General features: G+C 42.4%; 1 long non-coding RNA gene across 2 annotated transcripts in view; it reads left to right on the top strand.

Moving 5' to 3' along the window:
- Positions 1–26,309, top strand: part of LOC145356458 (uncharacterized) — a 41,460-nt gene extending 15,151 nt beyond the window's left edge. The window contains exons 2-4 of one of the 2 annotated variants that reach the window (XR_013889138.1): positions 1,926–2,044; positions 22,368–22,459; positions 24,123–26,309. This is a non-coding gene — a long non-coding RNA (uncharacterized LOC145356458). Of the gene's footprint in view, positions 1–1,925; positions 2,045–9,497; positions 13,487–22,367; positions 22,460–24,122 lie in introns of those variants that run through there. The other variant, XR_013889137.1, reaches the window with a different exon arrangement.
- The last annotated feature ends 831 nt before the right edge of the window (positions 26,310–27,140 follow it).

Here is a 27,140-nt window from a genome sequence, read left to right on the forward strand (position 1 = left end):
TGAGTCCTTAGAAACTTACCTTTGTGTTTCTTCCCTGCCTTTCAGCAATACTTCACATCAGGCTGCCGCAGAAACAAAGTATCACTGGATCTGGTGCAACTGAACACTTGACAGCTTTTGCCCTATAGGGCGGAAGGATTGTGCAATTGATACACAACACTTCTTCAAAGCAAATAAACTGTATATTAATTTCTAGCATATTGGGCTTTGATTACAGTATGTTTTCCAAAGTATATAAGTCATTAAATTAATCAAACACAGTTGCATAAATGAAATGTAATAAATTCTATAATGTACATACCTGGTCCAAAGGAGCGCAGGAAAGTTGGAAATACTGAAAATTGGATTAGGCAAATCAGTCTGGAGAAGGCAACACACATCAGAGAAGAATATATCAGGTTAGTTTGCAGTCAACAGCTCAGTGTGGCACTGAAAGGGTGAAGGCAGAAAACGAGAGACTGTTTCCAGAACATGCTGTTTAGAAAGGGTATTGGGTATCAGCTGGAGGGGCAACGTGACCGCCAGTGAAGTAATAAGGAGTGTTCTGTCTGCAGTAACAGAGCACATGGGGTTGAGATGAGCAGAGCATGTGTGACATGTGGATAAAGACCAGTATGCTTGGAAGGTGATAGAATAGATGCCAGCTGGAAAACAACCATCTGGAAGACCAAAGCTCAGGCGAAAATTTGTGAAAGTCAAAACGGCAGTCAACTGTGAGAGCAAGTAGTGGGGACAGTGCGATTGCCAGGTCTATTAATGTCTATGGTCAATCAGATTTTGCTGACTGACAGGGAACATCGGATTCAAAAATGAAATGGTGCAACATTTGATACTTAAAGCCATTTTTTAAACCTTCCTTGTTATGGTGGTAATTTTGAAACATATTTTTCGACTGTAAAAACAAACAATTTTGACTAATATCATCTCAAAGCCCATCGGTTCAGTTTCAGAAATTTGGAAATCAGAAATGTCTAGACTCCTCATATGTTTCTGACAACGTTGGATTTGTTAACAGTTGGCATGGGATCAGAAGTTCATTATGGAGGAGGAAAGCCATTCACCCAGCTTAGTTCATCCACCCGAAAGGATCCTAAAGCCAAAGTACTGCCGGTGCTAGAAGTCTGAAATTAAAAGAGAAAATGCTGGAAATATTCAGCAGATTTGGCAGCACCTATGAAGAGAGAAATAGAGATAAAGGGTGGGATTTTCCTGCTATGGGAGTCATAGCAGACAGGATAGGACCATGCAAAGGTCCGTTGTCGTTGGGTGGGATTTTTCGGTCTTGGGGCAAGCGTGGCTGGAAAACTCCACCCAGAGTTTCAATGCTCTTGTATTTATGTGCCTTCATCACCTTTCAGCATCCTAAAGCCCCTCAATTTAACATCTAAATATTTCTTATAATATTCCAAGACATTTATTTCCATTACTTTAACTGGGAATTGATGGGTTACGTGATAAAGAATTTCCTAATGTCAGTTTTAAGTTTATATTTCAATATTTTAAACTTGCATCGCTTTGTTTTACTTTTGAATGTAAAGCAATATTCCACACTTACTTTATCCAATCCTTCATCCTTTCCAAGTTTTTCGAGACTTTTCTCAAAGCTTTGACTTGATCATAAGGGATCAGATTCATGGTTCGTCTTTGAACTGCCTCCAGCATTTGAATGTCTGTTGTATCTTGGCAACCAGAACTGAGCATATATATCATTCCTGGAGAGATCTGACAACAACATTTGATCACAACTTTGTCTGATTTAAATCTCACATTTTTTAGTTATGTACGTCATTTTGCATTGTCTCTGTTGTTTGCCACTGTGCCTTGTTTGGTTGTGTTCAGCATTAAATCAATTGAGACTCCCAATTCAACCTCAATTTTAGCTAACTTAATACCACTGATGTGGTATTTTTCTATTCTTTTTGCAGTACTAGGGCAGCATAGTGACACAGCGGTTGGCGCTGCTGCCTCACAGCGCCAGGACCCCACGTTCAATTCCGGCCTTGGGTGCCCGTGTGTGTGAAGTTTGCACATCCTTCCCGGGTCTGTAAGTGTTCTGCTTTCTTCCCACATGTCTAAAGATGTGTGAGTTAAGTTGATTGGCTATGTTAAATTTACCCTTAGTTTCAGGGGTATTAGCAGGTAAATACATGGAGTTACAGGGATGGGGCCTTGGTGAGATTGTTATTGGTGCAGGCACGATGGGCTGGATGGCCTCCTTCTGCACTGTAGGAATTCTATTCTATGATTTTACTCTACACCAGCCAGTTACAACTTTAATCTGCCATTGTTCTGTCCGTTTACTTATTTTTTTCAGCTCATTTTGTACTTTGTAAGCTGGCTGCTTTCATAGAACATAGAACATAGAACATTACAGCGCAGAACAGGCCCTTCGGCCCACGATGTTGCGCCGACCAGTTACAAAAACAATGACCCACTAGCCTATACCAATCCCTTTTCGTCCATAAACCTATCCATAGATCTCTTAAACGCCCCCAAACTAGGCGCATTTACAACTGCAGCAGGCAGGGCATTCCAATCCCTCACCACCCGCTAAGTAAAGAACTTACCTCTGACATCCGTCCTGTAGCTACCCCCCCTTAATTTAAAGCCATGCCCCCTCGTGCTAGCTTTCTCCATCCGAGGAAAAAGGCTATCACTATCCACCCTATCTAAACCTCTAATCATCTTATATGTTTCAATAAGATCCCCTCTTAGCCGCCTTCTTTCCAACGAAAACAACCCTAAATCCCTCAGTCTCTCCTCATAGGACCTCCCCACCATACCAGGCAACATCCTAGTAAACCTCCTCTGCACCCTCTCCAAAGCCTCCACATCCTTCTTGTAATGTGGGGACCAGAACTGCACACAGTACTCCAAGTGCGGCCGCACCAGAGTAGTGTACAGTTGCAACATTACGCTGCGACTCCTAAATTCAATCCCCCTACCAATAAACGCCAAGACACCGTACGCCTTCTTAACAACCTTATCTACTTGATTCCCAACTTTCAGGGATCTATGTACACATACACCTAGATCCCTCTGTTCATCCACACTATTCAAAGTCCTCCCGTTAGCCCTATACTCGACACATCTGTTGCTCCTACCAAAGTGAATTACCTCACACTTCTCCGCATTAAATTCCATCCGCCACCTCTCGGCCCAGCTCTGCAACCTATCTAAGTCTCCCTGCAGACTATGACACCCTTCCTCACAATCTACCACACCTCCGACTTTGGTGTCATCAGCAAATTTACTAATCCACCCAACTATACCCTCATCCAGATCATTAATAAAAATTACAAACAGCAGTGGCCCCAAAACAGATCCCTGAGGCACACCACTCGTAACCGAACTCCATGATGAATATTTACCATCAACCACCACCCTCTGTCTCCTATCTGATAGCCAATTCCTGATCCAACTTCCTAGATTACCCACAATCCCATACATCTGCATTTTCTGCAGAAGCCTACCATGGTGAACCTTATCGAACGCCTTACTAAAATCCATATATACCACGTCAACTGCCTTGCCCCCATCCACCTCTTTGGTCACCTTCTCAAAAAACTCAATAAGGTTAGTAAGGCATGACCTACCCACTACAAAACCATGCTGACTATTTCTAATCAATTCATTACACTCCAAATAACTATAAATCCTATCCCTAATAATTTTTTCTAAAACCTTGCCCACAACAGAAATAAGACTCACCGGTCTATAATTCCCGGCAAAGTCTCTGTTCCCCTTCTTAAACAATGGGACAACATTCGCTATCCTCCAATCCTCCGGGACTACACCAGAGACCAATGACGACCTGAAGATCAGAGCCAGAGGCTCTGCAATCACCTCTCTAGCCTCCCAGAGAATCCTGGGGTAAATCCCATCCGGACCAGGGGACTTATTTATTTTCAGACCCTCCAGAATATCCAGCACATCCCCCTTATCAACCGTAATACTGTCTATTTTACACCCCTGCAACCCAGTGTCCTCCTCAGCTATATTCATGTCCCCCTGCGTGAACACCGAAGAGAAATATTGGTTCAATGCTTCTCCAATCTCCTCCGGTTCCACACACAACTTCCCTCTGCTGTCTGTAACTGGCCCTAATCTTGCCCTGACCAACCTTCTGTTCCTGACATACCTATAGAACGCCTTAGGATTCTCCTTAATCCTATCAGCCAAAGTCTTCTCATGTCCTCTTTTAGCCCTTCTTAACTCCCTCTTCAACTCCCTCCTAGCCAATCTAAAGCTTTCTAGTGCACTACCTGAGCCCTCAAATCTCATCTGAACATAAGCCTCCTTTTTCTTTTTAACCATCGACTCAACTCTTTTAGTGCACCACGGTTCCCTAGATCTACCAATTCCTCCATGCCTGACAGGGACATACCTATCAAGGACTCGCAGTAGCTGCTCCTTGAAAAAACTCCACATTTCGGACGTTCCCAGTCCCTGTAATCTCCTAGTCCAATCTATGCTTCCTAATTCACTCCTAATAGCCTCATAATTACCCTTCCCCCAGCTAAAACTACTGACCCGAGGTTCATGCCTATCCCTTCCCATCACTAAGGTGAACGTAACCGAATTGTGGTCACTATCACCAAAATGCACACCAACTTCCAAGTCTAGCACCTGGTCTGGCTCATTTCCCAGCACCAAATCCAATATAGCCTCACCTCTAGTTGGCCTATCTACATACTGAGTCAAAAAACCTTCCTGCACGCTTTGTGCAAACACTGACCCCTCTAACGAGCTAGAACTATAGCAATTCCAATCAACATTCGTAAAGTTAAAGTCCCCCATAACAATTACCCTATTACTTTCACTCCTAACCAGGATTGACTCCGCAATCCTTTCCTCAACCTCTCTAGAACTTTTAGGAGGTCTATAAAAGACTCCCAACAGGGTGACCTCTCCTCTCCTATTTCTAATCTCCGCCCATACTACCTCAACTGACAAGTCCTCATCAAACTTCCTCTCTGACACTGTGATACAGTCCTTGACTAGCAATGCTACCCCACCCCCCCTTCTACCTTCTTCTCTACTCCGACTAAAGCATTTGTACCCCGGAACCTGCAACAACCATTCCTGACCCTGCTCTATCCATGTCTCTGAAATGGCCACAACATCAAAGTCCCAGGTACTGATCCACGCTGCAAGTTCATCCACTTTATTGCGAATACTCCTCGCATTAAAGTACACGCATTTCAAACCCTGCTCCGCCCCACCCCCACTATGCCGTGCCTTGCATTCCCCAACTATGCCCCCCTCACTTTCACCCCCTCTACTCACGATCCCACCCCCCCTCCGAATCAGTTAAAACCTCCCTGCATAGCCTTTGCAAATTTACCCCCCAGGATATTGATTCCCCTCTGGTTCAGGTGTAGACCATCACTCTTATAGAGGTCCCACCTTCCCCAGAATGAGCCCCAATTGCTCAAGTACCTGAACCCCTCCCTCCTGCACCATCCCCTCAGCCACGAGTTCAAACTTTCCCTCTCTCTATTCCTCTCTAAACTATCCCGTGGCACAGGCAAGAGTCCGGATATAATTACTCTTCCAGACTTGGCCTTTAGTTTCCACCCCAACTCCATAAATCTTTGCTTAATATCCCCTTCCCTTAATCTCCCTATGTCATGTGTCCCCACATGAACTATAACTTGGGGTTGATCTCCCTCTCCCCTAAGAGTCCTGAATACCCTGTCCGATACATCCCGGACCCCAGCCCTTGGTAGGCAACACACCAGCCCTGAGTCCCTACCCTTACCTCCGACTCTCCTATCCGTCCCCATAACTGTGGAGTCCCCAATTACGAGGCCCAATCTCTTACCCCTAACCACCTGAGGTTTCCCAATAGGCTCAGCCCCAGAGACCTGCTCCCTTTGGCTATCCCCAGTTGATTCCTCCTCAACTGTAGCCTCCAGGACCGAAAACCTATTTTGGAGGGGAACAGCCCCAGGGGATTGTCCCCCCAACTGCTTCTTTCCCCTCTTCCTGGCAGTGACCCAAGACTTATTTCTAGGAGTGACTATCTCCTTATAACTCCTATCTATGTCCTCCTCCACTTCCCGAATTATGCGGAGCTCCTCTAATTCCACCTCCAGCTCCTTTACACGCTCCTCCAGAAACTGCAATCTATCACACTTCCTACAAGTAAAATCACCTGAAACACTGCTGGAGTGCCTCACTACATACATCCCACAGGAGATGCAGCTTACAGCCTGAACTGCCATCCCTGAATCAATTACCAGCAGAAAAATAAAAATATAAAAAAAAAACTTCCCACACACTTGTAATTTAGGTTAGAGGAGGTGGAAGGGTGGGATTCTCTACCAGTGTAGAGAATCGGGTATCCTCTCTGCACTAATTTATAGGGTTAGGGGCACGAGAAAAAAAAACTACAACTACCGGTAAGCGTCTTAGTGACGACTTCCGCTTTCTAACTAATTTAAAAAAAACCGCCGAAACTCGCGACTTAGTACTAGAAATAAAAAGTTAAACGGTATAAACAGAAAAATGTACCTTGTTTTTGCCTCCTCACACGCCCAAAAATCGCTGCCTCTCGACTCTGCTCCACAGGAACAATGAGGCCGAGACACGGAGGTAGGTGCTTTTAAACCCGAAAAAAAAACTACAACTACCGGTAAGCGTCTTAGTGACGACTTCCGCTTTCTAACTAATTCAACTCTTGGTTCGATAACGTTTTGTACAAAATACTGCAGTTGCAGGAGACCTGAAATCAGAAGTGTAATTGCTGGAAGAGCTCAGACCACATTTGCAAGAGAGGAAGGCATCATTTTCATTTGAGTTGACCTTTGTCAGATCCAAAACAGGATTACAAGGGTTCAGTTGCTGCCCGTATTTTAACTTCCATCTGCCCAGTTTTCACCCGATGATTAGAACTAATTTCTGGGACATTGTATTCCCTTTGAACTAAATCATCTGTCAAGTAGTTTAACATACAATTTGATTTTTCACCACCCTGCTACATTACATGTAATAAGATATAAGATTTAATTTGATTCTGAATCCCAATTCTTTACATAATCCCCACTTTATGCAGATCAACATATCTAAGCAAGGCACACAAGATGATCAAAGGATTGGATAGGATGGACACTGAGAGCCTTTTATCTTGGATGGTGATGGCTAACACAAGGGGACATAGCTTTAAATTAAGGGGTGGTAATTATAGGATGGATGTCAGAGGTAGGTTCTTTACTCAGAGGGTAGGAAGGTCTTGGAATGCCCTGCCTGCAGCAGTTGTGGACTCGCCAACTTTAAGGGCGTTCAAATGGTCAGTGGATAGGCATATGGATAACATTGGAATAGCTTAGGTTAGAGGGTCATTAGATTGGTTCCACTGGTCGGCACAACATCGAGGGCCGAAGGGCCTGTACTGCACCGTAATGTTCTATGTTTATAGAATCCATAAAATCCCTCCAGCACAGAAGAAGGCCCTTTAGCCCATCGAGTCTGTACCTACCACACTCCCCCCAGACCCTATTCCAATAACCCCACACATCTGTTCTGCTAATCCTCCTGACACTGGTGTCAATTTAGCAGGGTCACTGTACCTAACCCGCACATCTTTGAACTGTGGGAGGAAACCAGAGCACCTGGAGGAAACCCATGCAAACGCGGGGGAACGTGCAGACTTCCCACAGACAGTGTCCCAAGGCCTATCTTGTTACTTTCGATGCCTTACGGAAGCTTTTCATTTCACGGTTAAGAGCTTAAAGTCATGGAACAATTCAGGACAATTCACTCTTGAGAGATATACCTGCCAAATTGGAGTTTCTTCTAGCAATGTTAAATTTTAGCCTGTGCTTTTCAGCAGGCAGAAGAGGCACCTACTGTGTGTACTCTACCAATGAAACAATCAAATGTATGGCAGAATCTAACCAACTCGCAAAATAGAACAATTGGAATTGTAGAATCGAAACAGAACAGTAAAAGGCCATTCGGCCCTTTGCGTCTGTACTGGTCCTCTGAAGGAACAATTCACATTGTGTCATTGCCATACTCCCCTGTAGCCCTAGAAATAGTTCCTTTTCCAAAAATGACCCAATTCACTTCTGAAAACCTCAGTTGAACCTGCCTCCACTACACTTTCAGGCAATGCTTTCTAAATCCTAGCCACCCACTACGTGAGGAAAAAGTTCCTCATGTTGTCAAATGCTTCCTTTGCCAATTTTCTTAAATCTGTACTAATTGTATTTGAATTTCTTTTCCCTGTTATCTTGAATTTGTTTTATCTCTGGATTATTGAGAACTTTGAGAATGGGATAAACTTATTGATCTGCTACTGTCCCAATGACTCAGTGACAAAGGGTCTCCAATCATGAGCTTATCTTGGTTTTGAGCTGTTGAGACTACAGTCAACGTCAGGCTTTGGGAATCACCAGCCCGAAAATCAGTTAAAATTTTATTTTATCCTTCAGATGTGGTTAACTGTTGCAAAGCTATATCTATTGTCTATCCTAAAACTAGGTGGCTTGTGAGGCCAGTTCAGAGGGGCCACATATTGTGGGACTGGAATCACAAGCCAGAGTAAAGATACAGCAGCAAATTTCTCTTTACATAAGTTGACCGCATGGCCTAATGGATAAGGTGTCTGATTTTGTTCCTTCCAGTGGTGGTATCAGAAGGTTCCAGGTTTGAGTCCTGTCACTTCAGACAGAAAGCTGGTGGAACTCACTGAGCTGGAGAAGCTGGTGGAGAACTGAGTTCTCCCCCATCAGCTGAAATCAGCCTTTATGGGTGGCATGATGACACAGCGGTTGGCACTGCTGCCTCACAGCTCCAGGACCTGGGTTTGATTCCTGGCTTTGGTCACTGTCTATATGGCATTTGCAAACTCTCCCTGTATCTTCATGGGTTTCCTCTGGGTGCTCCAGTTTCTTCCCATAGTCCAAACCCATAGTGTGGGTTAGGTTGATGACGATGACAAAATATCCTTTTTACCCCGCTAATCCCTCTAACCTATGCATCCTGGGACAATGTGTGGGGTAATAGGGATAATGCCATGGTGGGATTGCTATCAGTGCAGACTTAACGGGCTGCGTGGCCTCCTTCTGCACTGTACGGAATTTATGATTAGAAAAAAAACGAATAGCATTTTTATTATATTATACATTGAGGGTGTGGAGAAAGAATGATTTTTACGTCATATAAATAGATCCTCATTTTAAGTTGTGGTTGCGTTCCTGGACATCACACTTTAAGTGAAATGATTCTAATCCCATAAGAATCAGTGTTAAAGCTGGAGTTAGGTTCCATCAGAAATTGTCAGAAACAAAAAGCAATGTGCAAGCTGCAATACTGAACCAAATGTATCAGCACTATGCATTGCTAGGTGAAATATCTTGCAAAATACAATAAATCACAAAGTATAAAGGAAAGGCTGTGTAAGTTGAAATAACTCTCACCAGCCTCAAGCCATTTTAAAACATCCAATTTCATTGCTCGGCTGATGGTTTTTCTTGCTTTCTTTGCAGCAGCAGGCACGATACCAATACTTACTGGATGTTTCTAGCTCACATTTATAAGTAATTTTAAAGATTCATCCATACCAGACACTCCTGAAACTCCAAAATTTAAATCAAATTGAAGTCTAACTTTTTGATTGAAAAGAAAGCAAGTGGCTTTGGATGCCTTTAATAAAAGAATAATGTTGCCTTGATTAGAGAACAAAGATTCTCCTGACCAACGTTGTTGATCAAGGAACAGGACCTGATATCACATGAAGTGGGCCAATGCACGATGCTGCATACTGCACAATGACAACGGGAGACAGTGACACACACACTGCAACAAAGACAGGCAGCAATGAAGATGCGATAATGCAAGGAACAACACAAAAACAGAAATAGATAACTAAATTGGGGAAAACATACCTAAAGCAAATGTCAACAAAATAACTTAAAGCTGGTCAACTTAAAACAAGGTTTTCCTGTACTGACATAGAAAATGCTAGAAAATCTCAGCAGGTCTGACAGCATCTGTAGGGAGAGAATAGAGCCAACATTTCCAATCTGGATGATCCTTTGTCAGAGCTGCGCTGATGAAGGGTTATCTAGATTTGAAACTTGAGTTCTATTCTCTCCACACAGATGCTGTCAGACCTGCTGAGATTCTCCAGCACTTTCTGTTTCTGTTTCAGATTACAGCATCTGCAGTACTTTGCCTTTTTCCTGTACAGACTATTGGTCTGATATTTGAATAAAATTCTTAAAATTGGTTCCAAGCAGAAGGTTTGGTCTGAAAAGCATGTGCAGTGCTATGGCAGGAGAGAGATGTGCAATAAGTTTCCCTCTTTTCTCAATGCTCGGCTAAGCACAACAGTATATATTTTTGAAGGAGTGTCCTCTTTTGAGCAGTGTGACATTAAAGAACAGACACAAACATGCTTTCTTGATAATTCGAATAAGAAAAGACATATTTATTTCCACAGCACTTGAAATATAAATGCAACAAACACTACACAAATGCATAGGGATACAAACACACATGCTATAAAATATCATTTCTAGAGATGTAACTACACTTAGATAACTAAAAAATAAAGCAAAAACAGGTAATGTCTCCACAGTCCTAAAGATGGCAATTGAAAATGTTGAGGTTCCTTGCAGACAAAAGGGGTCTCAAGTTTTCTGACCATTCAATTGAAATTGTGGCCAAGCCAATCTTGGAGCCCTCTTTACTACCTGAGATTGTTTTCTTTTTCAGGCAAGAATCTTTAAATGAAGGAATTTCTCCTTATCTCAGCTGTAAATGATCATCCCTCATTCTGCGACTGTGCCCTTGTGTTTTAGGTTCCTTGGTCAGAGGAAACAATCTTTCAGTGTCTACCCCTTCAGAATCTTGTATGTTTCAACAAGGTTACTTTTCATTCTTCTAAACATCAAAGAATATATGTACCGAATGTCAGTTCGGGTACCAATCCATTGAACCTCCAGTGTACAGCGTCCAAAGCAAATACACCTTTCCTTAAATATGGAGATCAAAACTACACATAGTAGTCAGATGGCAGGTCTCTTAAACCTGATACAATTGTAGCAAGATTTATTTTTCCTTCTATAGTATTCCAATCCCCTGCGGATAAAGGCCTTCATTTTACCAGCCACCATCTGCTTGCTGCATCACATTGCCATTTACAATCAGGTCTATTTTCTGCCTTCATATTTCTTCTGTTTGCAGTTTTTTGCCAGTCCTTTCATTTGCCCAAAATCAGGTTTTATTTTTGCAATACAGTTTCAGAATTAACACAATGCAGTGTATTGTAAACGTTTTGACTGTGGAGTGGGTTTTGTAATACAAATCACATCAGTAAACTGCTTGCCTTCATATATCGTAAATTTGTGCCCTACACATGTATAATAATAAGGTGGGAATGGACATTGTGCATATGAATATGAGAGTAAAAACTGTGCTTTATGGTTTTCCTGTTACAATTGCGGTGCCCATTTTTTAAACAGATTGCAAAACTTGCTGGCCCCGAATGTGTACTGGCCAGCTATCCTGGTGATTATGCCAGGTCCTTGGCATTGGTGATTTCCAGCATTAATCCTGCTGAAGGTTGCAAGAGTCAATAGGAGCTCACCTCATTTGAATGGGCTATAAAGACACCTATCTGCACCTCCCTTTTTTACCATTTTGTCTCAAGGGCTGGAAAATAAAAACAGCAGCACAGGCATCAAACAATAGGTCAAACTGCTTTTTTTCTTTCCCCATAGGTCTTCAAAGATCCTCAGAGCAGAGGCTTTTACAACATCTGCTTCATGACAGCAGCCAGAAAACCAGACAGCATCTGGTCATTAAGGCTTCTGCAGGCTTCTCTGAGCTGGAGCAGGATTTGAATTTCTGCTTCTGATTCTTGGCAGGCCCATTCAAACACATGCCTGATTTATGCAAATAACCTGAACCCAGAAATCCAGCTGGATTCAAGTTGTGTGGGGGAAGCTCTTCCAGCTCCACACCTTTTCTAAGCTGAACAGACAATGTTCAACACTGCAGAGTACTACCTTCTGACGGGTTGTTCAATTTTATCGTTGGTTCACAACCTTGGTTTAATGTAAGTCTTGCTGCAGATATCGTCCAAAAATGAAAATCTTTCATTAATTCTGGAAGATTAGGCAAGCCAAGTGTAGGGCTGCCTTTTCCTTTACAAATTCACAACATGAAATATCCTCTTATCCACTTCACTTGAGGTACAAGCCTGCAATCAGCTGAAAACAGCAACATGCTCAAAGAGAATTCCTTCCATTTTAAATATCAGCACAAACCCATACACTTCTGAGAACAACACAATTATATGGCATGTATTTCTGAAAATGTCATAGTTGAAAAGCATGGGAGAACTTTTTTCAGGTGTCAGATAGTCCCTATTGGTCAGTGACAACACTAAAAATGATTGGCCCTTCTGCTTTATGTAATGAGACCAACAAACCAACTAACACTGCTGAAGTCCCTGGTTGTCTAGCAAAAGCTTGTACTTATATAAATTGTGAATACTTTTTCATCTACTGGCAGCACTTTACGGAGAATGTGCTGCACAGAGAGTTTTCTGTACAAGTTGGCACAACTCTGTCAGTGCCTCCCACCTAATATCCATCTCTTTAAGTAGATCTTCACTGCCATTGAAAGATAACTGAGCCTGATAAAAGAGACGCATTGTGTAGCAGGGTGGCAGAGTTTGACAGAATGTCATGTTTCCATTGCTGCTGGCCATCGTCTGCCAGTCTAATTCTAATGGGGTGCTGCATGACATGCAATAGTTGACAAATACGAAAAAAAATTAGACTAATTCAATGAAGATCAAAGGCCGGTTAACTCAATTTGCACCAATTTCCAACTCACGCTCAAGGAATTTTCTTACTACAGCCAGTTGTGTGTTCTTTGGTTACTGATGCTGCAGTTTTCTCTTAGATATGGTCTTTCTGCAATTGATAGCCCAATCTCACAAATTGAGTTAGTCACCAGAGTCACCACTCGGCAAATGAACAGTAAGAAATATTGTATTGTATCCCCAGAATCTCTGGTTGCAATTGGGTGATTACCACCAGTGAAATGCTTTTAACAGTAAGAGAACTTTGTAGACTCCTATTTTCATAGAAAATCATATCTCCAAATTGCTCCTTTCCATACATTGCAAAGCAATTTGTCTTCATGACGAGAAAATACTTTGTGGAGATTTAAAGAATAAAAGATTAGTATGGGGGGGAGGGAATGGTTATTTTGCATTGTTTGTTTTGGAAATATAAATGAGGAGTTGGAAAGAAATTTCTCTGTCACTATTATGATATAATCGTAAAACATATTTTCTGAATATCCTTACAGCATCACATCTTACAATCATTGCCCTTGTTTCCCTAATATTTCCACCTGCTTATTCTTAGCATTTAATAAAACTAGAACAGTGAAGAAGGATTTATTTTTCTTATGTTGAATACAGATTCCTACAGCTTTGACAAAGGGTTATCTGGACTTGAAATGTCAGTTCTTTTCCTACAGATGCTGCCAGACCTGCTAAGATTTTCCAGCATTTTCTGTTTTGGTTACAGATTCCTAATTCCACTTTCTCTAATTTTCCCAATTCTTGCTTATGAGAAGTAATTATTCAAATTCATCTGGATCCACTGTATAAGTCAGCAGGGTGATTGATGATTGAAATCTGATTTGAACTTTCAAAATGTCCATTCAATAATTATGCTATGAAAATGGAAAAATGATTAAATGTGGAGCGAGGGAAGGAAGTAAATTGCATTGAATGAAAAATAGCAAAAAACATATTTAGCATATGAAATTAACCTATATACTTATTTTAAAATTTAAGTTGTTAAACCATCTAAAACTTAAGGGTATATTAGACACTGATTAGAACAGCCCTTAAATATTCCCGCATTGCAAAACTTTAATTATTCCCAGAAGAGAAATTGAAAGAAAATCTTTTTTGAACCATCAATAAAACTACTTTAAATTATAATTAGCACTCTATGTATTACATAACCTCACATTGAGAAGAGGTTCAAATTTGGAAACTTGCCAATGTATTTAGCAAGGTTTATTACCAAGCAGCTATTATGATAATAAATCAATGCAAATTGCACCATTCTTGGATGTCAGTGATTTGCAGACGTGACTAAAGGGAAATATGCCTTGTACAGACTTGCAAGAACATTTAAAAATTAGGTGAGGCTCTGTGCAAATGATCTTATTCAGTATGATCTCATTTGAAAACCTATTCGAGAATAATTGGGGTAGTCAGGGGAAATTTTTACGGAACAGGCCCACATTGATCAGAAAGTTGTGGGGAACTAAATTCTGGATTTCCCCACACACAGTGGAGTTTTAATTGCACAGGGTGTCAGTGACATTACCGATCATTGCCTGCCTGCAGGCCAGTTTGATTGAGACAGGGGCCAGTCAGGGATGGAGAGAAGAGATTTGGAGATGTGATCTTGAACCTATGCTCTCTGTCCACAGGAATGACAGCAAGGGCTTAAGGTCCAGCAAAACCTATTTATGTTACCCTTCGCGGCAATGTAATCAGGTTTACGATGAACCTGAGCATGAATCTGATTTTAATACATGTTAATAAATTTAAATGTAATTAAAGCCCCCCTTCTCAGATATTCCCCAACTCCCCCACCCCCAGTGTATTTTCAACTGTGACATCACATCAGTAAGGTTTACAACAGGTTCACCCAGATGTGAACCTGTGGTAGGATTCTCCCCCCGGGATGTAAAGGTAAGTATATTCCTTGGGGTAGAGGGACATTGGCAGGCGATGTCAACCTGGCAGTGCCTTGGGTGGACCCTATTGGAAGCTTCATGGGGATGGGGTGGGTAGTTGATGTGGGGGCTGGGATGCTAGGGATATTTGAGGGAAGGAGGGGCTTCTGCATTGACTGTTTGGATAGGGGGAGAAAAGTCCAATACCAGAGATGTTTGCGGGGAGGGGGATTGTCAGCATTGATTGCTTTGACGGGGTTGGGAACGGCAAGATGCTGGCTCCATTTGTGAAGAGGAAGCGGGAAATGACAGGAGAGATGCCCACTCTAATCATGGGAGTAGAGAGGTGATTGTGGGATGCCGGCTTTGATCATGGAGGGGGAACACAGGGAAAAGATACCAGCTGTGATTGTGGGGGGAGGGAGGATGCTGGGCCTGATCACAAAGTGGGGAGGTGATCTCTGATACCTCTGTGCTGTGGTTGGGAGGAGGGGGGCGGGGGGGCGGGGGCGGTGGTGGGAGGTTAGTTTTTGCTCTGACGGGGCGATCTGAGTGTAGTTGACTTTGCTGGCATGTTTGGACCCTGCCCCTCAACATAACAGCATGAAACACACACCCCAAACCCCACTCCCCTTTTTACGAAGTGCCACACAATCTGTAGGGAAAACCATGTCAGTTTTCAATCAGACCTTATCACTTTGCCATTTTTAGTAAGATTCTGGCAGGGGAGGAAGTGGTAAAGGCGGTAAGGGGGGAAAGTAAATGAAATAGAAGATAGGAAGAGTTTTTTTTTCAATATATAAAAAGGTAAGAGGCAAAAATAGCCATTGGACCACCAGAAAATGAAGCTGCAGTGTTAATAATAGGAAATAAAGCAATGGCAGAGGAACTGAATAGCTACTTTGCATCAGTTTTCACGGTGGAAGACACCAGTGGGATGCCAGAGATCTAGGTGAGTCAGGAGACACAGGTGAGTGTAGTGGCCATCACTAAGGAGAAGATTCTGGGGAACCTGAAATGTCTGAAGGTGGATTAATAACCTGGACCGGATGGACTACACGCCAGGTTTCTAAAAAACATAGCTGAGGAAATTGTGGAGGCATTGGTAGTGATCTTTCAGGAATCACTGGAGGCACTGGAGGGTCCCAGAGGACTGGAATGTAACATTGTTGTTTAAGAAGGGAGCAAGGCAGCAGACGGGAAATTTTAGGCCGGTTAGCCTGACTTCAGTCATTGGCAAGATGTCAGGGTCCATTATTAAAGATGAGATCGCAGAGTACTTGGAAGTGCATGAAAAAGTAGGACTGGGTCAGTCAAGGGGAGGTCATGTCTGACAAATCTGTTAGAATTCTTTGAGGCAGTAACAAGGAAATTAGATAAAAGGAGAATAAGTGAATGTGATTTATTTAGATTTCCAGAAGGCCTTTGACAAGGTGCGTATAGTAGACTGTGAAATAAGTGCCTGTGGTGTTAGGGGTAAGATCCTGGCATGAATAGAGGATTGGCTGACTAGCAGAAGGCAAAGAGTGGGGATAAAGGAGTCTTTTTCAGGATGGCAACTGGTGACTAGTGTGCCTCAGGGGTCAGTGCTGGGACCACAACTTTTCACAGTATACATTAACGATTTGGAAGGAGGAACTGAAGGCATTGGTGCTAAGTTTGCAGATGATACAAAGATATGTAGAGGGACAGGTAGTATTGAGGAAGCAGGGGGCCTGCAGTAGGACTTTGATAGATTCGGAGAGTGGGCAAAGAAATGGCAGATGGAATACAATGTGGAAAAGTGTGAGGTTATGTACTTTGGAAGGAGGAATTGAGGTATAGACTGCTTTCTAAATTGGAAAATGCTTAGGAAATCAGAAAAACAAATGGACTTGGGAGTCCTTGTTCAAGAATTTCTTAAGGATAACATGTGCAGGTTCAGTCGGCAGTTAGGAAGGCAAATGCATTGTTAGCGTTCATGCTGAATGGGCTTGAATACAACAGCAGAGATGTACTTCTGAGGCTGTATAAGGCTCTGGCCAGACCCCATTTGGAGTATTGTGAGCAGTTTTGGGCCCCATATCTAGGGAATAATGTGCTGGCCTTGGAAAGGGTCCAGAAGAGGTTCACAAGAACGATCCCTGGAATGAAGAGCTTGTCGCATGAGGAACAGCTGAGGACTCTGGGTCTGTACTTGTTGGAGTTTAGAAGGATGCGAGGGGATCTTACTGAAACTTACAGGATACTGCAAGGCCTGGATAGTGTGGACATGGAGAGGATGTTTCCACTAGTAGGAAAAACTCTAACCAGATGGCACAACCTCAGGCTAAAGGAACGATCCTTTAAAACAGAGATGAGGAGGAATCTCTTCAGCCAGAGAATGGTGAATCTGTGGAACTCTTTGCTGCAGAAGGCTGTGGAGGCCAAGGCATTGAGTGCCTTTAAGACAGAGATAGATAGGTTCTTGATTAATAAGGGGATCAGGGGTTACGGGGATGAGAAAAATATCAGCCATTATTGAATGGCAGAGCAGACTTGATGGGCTGAGTGGCCTAATTCTGCTCCTATATCTAATGATGGTAGATGGATTGATAAGTAGGGTTACAGGAATAGGACTCGGGTGGGATTGTGGTCAATGCAGACTTGATGGGCTGAATGGCCCTCTTCTGCACTATAGGGATTCTATGCTTCTATGATAAGGAACTAAAACAAAAGAAACAGAAGCAGATAGACCTCATGGCCCATCAATCCATCCCGTTACTTAGCACAAACATGGCTAATTTTCTGCCTCGATTCCACTTTCCCAGTTGCTTCCGTATCTCTTGCTGGCCTGGGAGCAAAATATGCATCTGCCTCAGCCTTAAATGTACTCATCCACGACTCTCTGAGATTGAGAATTCAAAAGATTCACAACCACCTGTGAGTAAAGAAAACTTTCCTCACCAATTATCTCTCCTTCAATGTCAGTAAAACAAAATAGTCATCAACTGGAGGAAACGTAGTGGAGGACAGGCTCATCAACAGGGATGAAGTGGAAATGGTTGATAACATCAAGGTTCTAAGTGTTCAGATCACCAACAACCTGTCCTGGTTCCTCCACACCAATGCGATAGTTAAGAAAACTCACCAATGCCTCTATTATGACTGTCACAGCTTGTTATGGCTCCTGCTTTGACCAAGACCCCAATAATCTACAAAGGATTGTGAACATAGCCCTGTCCATCACACAAACCAGTGTCCCATCCGGTGATTTTGTTTACACTTCCCACTGTCTTGGAAAAGCAGTCAGTACAATCAAGGACCCCACGCTCTCAGATATATTCTTTTCTACTTTCTCCCATTGGGAAAAAGATTCAAGGGTCTGAAAACATGTACCAACAAACTCAAGAACAGCTTTTTCCCTGCTGCCATCAAAATTTTGAATGATCCTATTGTATATTAATCTGATGTTTCTCTTCATCCTATCTGTAACTGCAACATTACATTCTGCACCCTATCCTTTCCTTCTCCCCATGTTCTGTATGAACAGTATGTTTTGTCTCTACAGTGTGCAAAAAACAATACTTTTCATGCATCTGAGTCCATGTAACTGTAATCAAAATCAAATCAAATCAAATGATTAGCACTAACTCTGAGACTATGCCCCTTCACAGAGGAAGATACAAAAATCCTTAATGAAATCCTGAGCCAAGGGACTTCTGAAATTGAAGATCTAAAAGAAATTTGTATTATGAAGAAAGCCATGCTGGAGAAATTAATGGACTGAAAGATGCTAATCTACATCACAGAGTGTTGAAAGAGATGGCTGTGGAGATTATTGACATTGGTGATAATCTTTCAAACTCCAGAGACTCAAGAATAATGCTTGCAGAATGGAGATAGAAAATGTAATCCCACTTAAGAAAGGAGAGAGAAAATAAAGAACTACTGATGTGTTAGTCTGAGATCAGTGGCAGGGAAAATGCTAAAATCTGTTATAAAGAATATGGCAACAGGGCACTTAGAAAAAATGACGAGATTGGACAGATTCAACAAGGATTTATGCAAAGGAAATAATTTTTGACAAACCAATTGGAGTTTTTTTTTAATGCTACGAGCAGAATAGATGAGGCAGAACCAGTGGATGTGGTGTATTTGAATTTTCAGTGAGCTTTTGATAAGGTCCCCTTAACAAAGAGATTATTAAACAAAATTGAGGGACATATATGGCTTGAGAATTGGTTTGCAGACAGAAAACAGACAAACAGATCATTCTCAGGTTGAAAGACTGTGACTACTAGAATCCTGAAAGGATCAGTGCTCGGGCTTTAGCTACTTACAGTTTATATCAATGAATGGATGTGGGGATCAAATGAAATATTTCCAAATTTGTTGATGACAGAAAACTTGGTGGAAATATGAGTTGAAAGGTGGATGCAAAGTGGCTTCAAAGAGATTTGGACAAGCTAAGTGAGTGGACAAGAACATGGTAGATAAATCATAATGTGGAAAAACATGAAGTTATTTATTTTGATAGGAAAAACTGAAATGGAGAGTATTTCTTACATAGGGAGAGACTGAGAAGTTTTGATGTCCCAAAGTAACGTAATTCTTGTTTATATGTAAATAAAAGTTAATACATAGCTGCAACAAGCAATTAGGAAGGTAAATGGTATATTAACCTTTACTGCAAAAGGATTTGAGTACAGAAGTCTTGGTGAGATTGCACTGGAGCATTGTGTGCACTTTTGTGTGGGAACTGACCTCACCCATCCATGTTTTCTGGCAGCAAAGGTGGCTCGGCATTGGCTGCCAGTGGGATCTTCCAGTCCTGCCAGGTCTATGGCCTTTTGTATGGCTTATCTGCCTAATCACTGGGGAATCTGCTGTGGGAGGGATGGGCCTGTGGGGGCATTTGGTAGGATCTGAAGATTGTACCAGCAGGAAGGGCCAGAAAATTCCGATCTTGGTTTTCTTACATAAGGAAGGATATACTGGCCATGGAAGGAGTGCAATGAAGGTTCATCAGACTAACCGCTGGGATGGAGGGAATGTTTTTTGAAGCGAGATTGAGGGAACTGGGCCTGTATTCACTAGAGTTTAGAAGAATGAGACGTGGTCTCATTGAAGTGTGCATGATCAGGACAGGGTTCAATAGGGTGGATGCAGAAATGAAGGCCACGATTCACCCATTGCGATCCTCAACTTTTCAGTTGTGTCGCAGTGGGAGATACGCATCTTCGGCCTTCAAAAGGGATTTGCACATACACTGGGAATGCATATGCATCTCCCAGAGCTGACGGACAGTCACCAGTCAGACTATGCTAGAAACCAGATGGACAGCTGGTAAGTCATTTAAATCTGTTTTACGTATGTATATTACTTAATTATCGGGGACCGTGAATCTTCCACCTGACCAAGAGTACTTCATTCTGGCGGGTTCAGACTAGTTCTCCACATTTGGGGAACTAGCAGGAGACCCCGCCAGAATGAAGGGGAGGCAATCAGGGCCCCCCACGGGGTTGGGTGGTTGGGGGGGGGGGTTGGTGTCCACTGGGCATGGGCACCTTGGCAGTGCCAGCCTGTGCCCCGGCACTGCCCAAGCAGCAAAGTGCCCATACCCGGGGGCACCTTGGCACTGCCCATCGGACATTGCCAAAGGGATGGAGCCTTTTGTGGACAGGGCTTAGAGTTAATTGGGGGCTTGCTGCCACTCTGCGGACAAGATCAGTCGGATGGAGGGAGGGCAGCAATAGGGCGGGCTGGGAGTCGGGGTGTTCGGACTGCCCAGGAAATTGTTGTGGTGCCACAATCGGGCTGTAGTGGGGTAGGTGCTGGAGGGGCAGCACTGTGGGGATTCCAGGCTGACCAGCAAATGAGCTGGCCAGCGGATGGGAGGTTGATAGTTTGGGGCCACTGCACTTGCACAAAACTCCAGAACTGTCAGACTTTGGCATGGGTAGGCCCCACCGTCCAGGGTTTTTAATGAGATTCCTGATGGGATCTCTGCAGCATACAGATTGCAGAGATTCAGGTGAAAAGTTGAGCTGACAGAACAGTTGGGATTTAGAGCAGTTCTCCCACCAATTCAGCACTTTAGGGAGAATCGCAGCCAATGTTTCCTCTGGTTGGCATGTCTAGAAAAAGGGGGGTACAGTCTCAGAATAAGAGGTGTGCAATTTAAGACTGAGGTGCAGAGGAATTTTGGATCCTAGACTTCCTAACCTACTGACCACAATTAGTAAGGATAGGCAATGAAACGTGCTCCACGATCATCCTCAACACCGGTGCCCCACGAGGCTGTGTTCTCAGCTCCCTACTATACTCCTTATACACCTATGACTGTGTGGCCAAATTCCCCTCCAATTTGATTTTCAAATTTGCTGATGACACCACCATGGTGGGACAGATCTTAAACAATGATGAGACAGAGTACAGAAATGAGCTAGAGAATCGGGTGAACTGGTGCAACGACTATAACTTCTCCTTCAGTGTCAACAAAATGATGGAGTTAGTCATCGACTTCAGGAAGTGAAGACATGCCCTTGTCTACAATGTGGACATGACTGAGAGCTTCATGTTTCTAGGTGTCCAAATCAGCAACAATCTGTCTTGTCCCTCCATGTGGACACTATAGTAAAGAAAACCCACCAATGCATCTACTTTTCTCCGGAGGCTAAGGAAGTTTGGCAAGTCTGTAAGAACATAAGAGATAGGACCAGGAGTAGGCCATCTAGCCCTTCGAGCCTGCCCTGCCATTCAACAAGATCATGGCTGATCTGAAGTGGATCAGTTCCACTTTCCCACTTTCTCCCCAAAACCCTTAATTTCCTTGTCTATCAGAAATCTATCCACCCATGACTAAGTGAGTGGGGAAGAACATGGAATATAATGTGAATAAGGGTGACATTTTTCACTTTGATAGAAAAAACAGAAAGGTAGAGTATTTCTTGAATGGTTAGAGGTTGGGAAGTACTGATGTCAAAAGGACTTCAGTGTTTTGTTCATAATAGTCACTAAAATCTAGCAGGCAGGGGCAACAAGCAATTCAGTGAGGTAGCCTCCACCACTTCAACGAGCAGAGAATTCCAGAGACTCCACCACCCTTTGAGCGAAGAATAAATATGTTGAGTGAATAAATTTAATTGAGTGAAGAATCATATGTCCACTATGACTCTCACCAACATTTACAGATGCACCATAGAAAGCGTTCTTTCTGGTTGTATCATGGCTTGGTATGGCTCCTGCTGTGCCCAAGAAACTACAAAAGGTCATGGATGTAGCCCAATCCATCACACAAACCAGCTTTCCATCCATTGACTCTGCCTACACTTCCCACTGCCTTGGAAAGACAGCCAGCATAATCAAAGACCCCATGCATCCCAGATATTCTCTCTTGCACCTTGGTCCATCAGGAAAAAGGTACAAAAGTCTGAGGTCAAGTATCACCGACTCAAGTACAGCTTCTTCGCTGCTGCCATCAGACTTTTGAATGGACCTACCTCGTATTAAATTGATCTTTCTCTACACTCCAGCTATGATTATAACACTACATTCTGCACTCTTCTTTCCTTCTTTATGTACAATATGCTTGGTCTTTCTAGCATGTAAGAAACAATACTTTTTACTGTATGCTAATACATGACAATAATAAATCAAATCAATTTCTTCAGTCAGAGGGTGGCGAATGTTTGGAATACTCTTCCCCAGATGGTTGTGGAGGCTAAATATCCCACCTGCCATCCATCCTGAGTGCACCCTGCAGGTTAGTATACAAAACAATTTTACATGGTATTGGGGGGTAATATACTGGTTTGGATCGGGCATTAATTAATGGACAGAAAACAGAGAGTGAGGAACAATGGGTACTCAAGGATCAGTTCTGGTGCCATACTTCTTCATAATCTGTATTAATGATGTGAGGACCAAATATAATTTTTTCAAATTTTCTGATGATACAAGACTAAGTGTGAATGCAAGATGTGAGGAGGATGCAAGGGTGCTTCAGGAAGTGTGTACGGCCTAAGTGAGTGGGGAAGAACATGGAATATAATGTCAATAAGGGTGACATTAGTCACTTTGATAGAAAAAACAGAAAGGTAAAGTATTTCTTGAATGGTTAGAGGTTGGGAAGTACTGATGTCAAAAGGGACTTCAGTGTTTTGTTCATATTAGTCACTAAAATCTAGCAGGCAGGGGCAACAAGCAATTAGAAGGACAAATGTAAGCTGTCCTTCATCAGAAGGAGCACAGATATACTTGTTGCAATTATATAGAGCCTTGGTGAGACCGCACCTGGATTATTGTGCATTATTCTGGTCTCTTTATCTAAGGAAGGATATACTGGCCATCAAAAGAATGCAGTAGAGATTCACCAGACTAATCTCTGGGATGGAGGGATTGCCTTATGATGGGTGTTTGAGGAACAACTAGGCCTGTTTTCCTGAAGTTCCATGAGAAGTAATCTCATGGAAACTTATAAAGTTCATACAGGGTGTGACAGGGTAGATGTGAAGGGGATGTTTCCCCTGGTTGGTAGGTCTAGAAGCAAGGGACAGAGTCACAGAATAAGGTGTGGGCCATTTAAGACTAAGATGAAGAGGAACTTTTTGACTCAGAAGGTGGTAAACCTTTGGAATTCGCTGCCCCAACCATCTGTGGAAGCTCAATCACTGAGCATGTTCAAAGCAGAAATCAATAAATGTCTGGATACTAATGACATCAGATGATATGAGGATAGTGCAGGGAAGTTGAGAGAGATGATCAGCTATTATCTAATCAAATGGTGAAGAAGGCTTGATGGACTGAATAGCATACCCCTGCTCCCTGTTATCATTCTTGCTTTTAAATCTAAAAGTTAAAAAGCTCCCAGCAGGTGAGCACGTAATTTATGTTGATGGTTTGATGCACCACATAATATGTTGAAACCCAAAGAGAAACCAAAGAAGAAAATCCCAGCAGATCTGGCAGTATCTGGGCGGCACGGTAGCACAGTGGTTAGCACTGCTGCTTCACAGCTCCAGGGTCCTGGGTTCTATTCCTGGCTTGGGTCACTGTCTGTGTGGAGTTTGCATGTTCTCCTTGTGTCTGTGTGGGTTTCCTCCAGGTGCTCCGGTTTCCTCCCACAGTCCAAAGATGTGTGGGTTTGGTTGATTGGCCATGCAAAGAAATTGCCTCTTAGTGTCCAGGGACGTGTAAGTTAGAGGGATTAGTGGCTATAATATGTAGGGATGGGGATAGGGCCTGGCTGGGACTGTGTTTGGTGCAGACTCAGTGGGCCGAAGGGCCTCTTCCTGCACTGTAGGATTCTATGATCCCTCTGTAAGGAGAGAAAAGAGCTGATGTTTCAAGTCCTGATGACCCTTTGTAAATGTAATATGTTAAGTTTTGTTTAAATTATTAAACCGAGCCTCTGCTTACTTATGAAGGTGGATTTAAAACCTGTTCTTGTGGTGCTATTCAGAAGATCAGGGAGTTCTCTTTATGTCTTCAATCAAGCAGACCCCCACAGGGAGTGGATTCATGGTCATTCAAATCTTGGCTCTTTGTATCATTTTCTTGTATGCAGAATGGTTGTTATTTAGATTTACGTAACAACAGTCATTGCACTTGAAAAATACATAGCATGCGATATGTTTCTAAGGGACATGGGGCAGAATTCTCTGGCCATGCTAGTCTAAAAGCCAGAAATTCCCACCCCACTATCAATGGGGTCTCACATTGGAATTTTGGTGGGTGGGTTGCAAACAGTGGCAGGTGGGATGGGAGAGTTCCAGCCATGATAAGATCAAAATAAACACTTTATTTTTTATTTATGAGCCAAGACCAGCATTACCCAACATCGCTTTTTCTCCATTCATTCTCTCTGTTATAGACCCATCCTAGTGTATTCAAAATAGAGCTGGAAAATCATTTACAAGTCAACCATGCCTACCACGCCTATATGTTTTAGTCCTCTGCTTTACAAATGCAGCAATACTGAAATATTAATTTTTTTTAGTCATTACAGGCCCTCAGTGAGATGTGTATATAGCAGAGCTCTCTCTGCAGGCAAAAAGATCATATTGCAACATTTTAATTTGTTTGACAGGTCTCCCTGTAACACATTACACAGAACAAGCGCAACCCTTCTCACAAAAGCATATTCCAACTCTCAGAGCTGCGATGTTTCTCACACCTGCTGAAATATATGCTTTAAGAATGTGGAAGTGGTTTAGGAAAAACCTCCCACAGGCCAAACAATACTGGTTTACTAATAAACCTATGGCTATGAACCTTTTTTTTCCTAGTCTTGGTATCAGTTTACCAAGACAAGCCCCAGGAACTTAAGGGGGGGTATTGAATTGTAGAAAAAGTCATTGGCCAACTTTTCATTGTTAGTGTGGGTGGCATGGTGGCACAGTGGTTAGCATTGCTGCCTCAGCATAGGGACCCAGGTTCAATTCCTGCCTGGGGTGACTGTCTGTGGAGTTTACATGTTCTCCCCGTGTCTGCGGAGGTTTCCTCCAGGTGCTCCGGTTTCCTTCCACAGTCCAAAGATGTGCGGTATATGTTGATTTGTCATGTTCAATTGACCCTAGTGTCAGGGGATTAGCAGGGTGAATATGTGGGATGACAGGAATAGGGTCTGGGTGGGATTGTGGTCAGTGCAGATTTGATCGACCGAATGGCCTCCTTTTGTATGGTAAGGTTTCTATGATTCTATTAGACAAATAAACTGATAGTTATATTGAAAGATGTTATTGCATCACTTTTGCAAATCATTGAGGTGAGAAAGACAAATAATCTTATTAATGATTTTCATCTGATATGACTACTCCAGCCCCAACTTAATGTGATATTAAGATGGGATTTTCCAGCCACACTTGCCACAAAGCCAGAAAATCCCACCCAAGGTCAACAGACCTTTGCATCGTCCAGCCTTCCCCACCCCGGCCACTATGATTCCCGTGGCGGGAGGGGTGGGAAAGATTCCACAGATAGTATTGGTCCTTTCCATATTGACAACAGTACATTCATAAGTTCCAGAAAGAGTTGTTTCCTATTAGATCAGAGTTTCAAAAGTCATTTTGAGGTAGGTTGGGTCAAGGCTGCCACTGGGAGTTGAGTCTAGACGCACATATTTTCGTTAAGCCATTTTTAAGAATCTCTAATTCCCAGTAAAATTGGCTTCACAAATTCTTTATTGAGCCAATATAAGTTAGAATTGTGTAATCACAGCTGTATAAACACAATATTCGTTATTAATGCCAATTATCTGCTTGAGAATTCAAAAATGAACATTGTTATTGGTGAATCTTAGTTGGCAAATTCTTTATATTCTCGCTTTCAAATTTGTATTAGAAAATTTGATTGAGACAAAATATGGAGAAGTTTATTTGGCAAGTCTCAAGCATGGATTTTTGTTTTAACAGAGGAAATTAGTCCTAATGAATATGGACTTGCTGATATGCTGAACAATGAAGATATTCACAGACTTAGTGTTATCGTGATATGTACTTGGACCTCATGATGTACCATACTATTGTTTCATAAACATAGCAGAATTAATTTGGGTTATTTTCTACAAATATAATTTGCCATCACCAATATGTTCTTTAAATATGCTCTTTTATCTCCCAAATAAAAGTAGAAATGGTTGACTTATTCAGACTGAAATTCGTTTTACTGCAGAGTGCATTGAATTTTCTTCCTTTCTGGAATGTGTACTCATAGTAAGTTATAATATTAACCTCTTTATTTGCATTGTGGTATGATAAGGGGAATGTAAAACAAAGTGTGAATTATAAAACATTTGGATCAGTGCTGCTGAGCCACTTAAATGTCACAAATAGCACACACTGAACTGACTGCCTTCTATATAACTGCTTGGAAAGTGGGTGCATTGCACAAAGGTGCAAACACCAACTTGCAGTCAAAGATTTGCAGCAAATGGCAAACTTGGATGTTGTGTGGAAGAGTTGAGAAAATGAGGGAGATAGGTAGGGAATATAGGTATAGATTGGGATTTTACGACCTTGCTTGGGCGAGGCTCGTAAACTCCTGCCTGAGGCCAATGGAAAATTGGGCTGGGCAAGGCAATAAAATTCCAGCCATAAACTTTCCATTGATTGGCGAATCTTGGACCAAGGGGTTTAATTTAAAAAGGGCCAGAACGTCCAGCAGTGAAATTAGTAAGCACCTCTAAGGGTAAACAAAAGGTAGTGGAAATGTTGAATTCTCTTCTGCAAACAGCAATTGATGTGAAATCACTTGTTATCTTTAAATCTAAGTTTGTTTTTTTTATTGAAAGAGAGGGGGTATATGATGTTGGTTCGCAGGTCATACATGATCTCTTTGAATGGTGGAGCAATCTTCAGGAGCTAAATGGTCTACAATCTATGTTCTGAAAGGGCACAATAAAAACCAGACTCGATTTCCTGGGTTGCAAACACATGATCACCTGC

Source organism: Carcharhinus amblyrhynchos, chromosome 2 (genome assembly GCF_965287045.1).
Source record: "Carcharhinus amblyrhynchos chromosome 2, sCarAmb.v2.hapA, whole genome shotgun sequence".
Classification (NCBI taxonomy): Eukaryota; Metazoa; Chordata; class Chondrichthyes; order Carcharhiniformes; family Carcharhinidae; genus Carcharhinus; species Carcharhinus amblyrhynchos.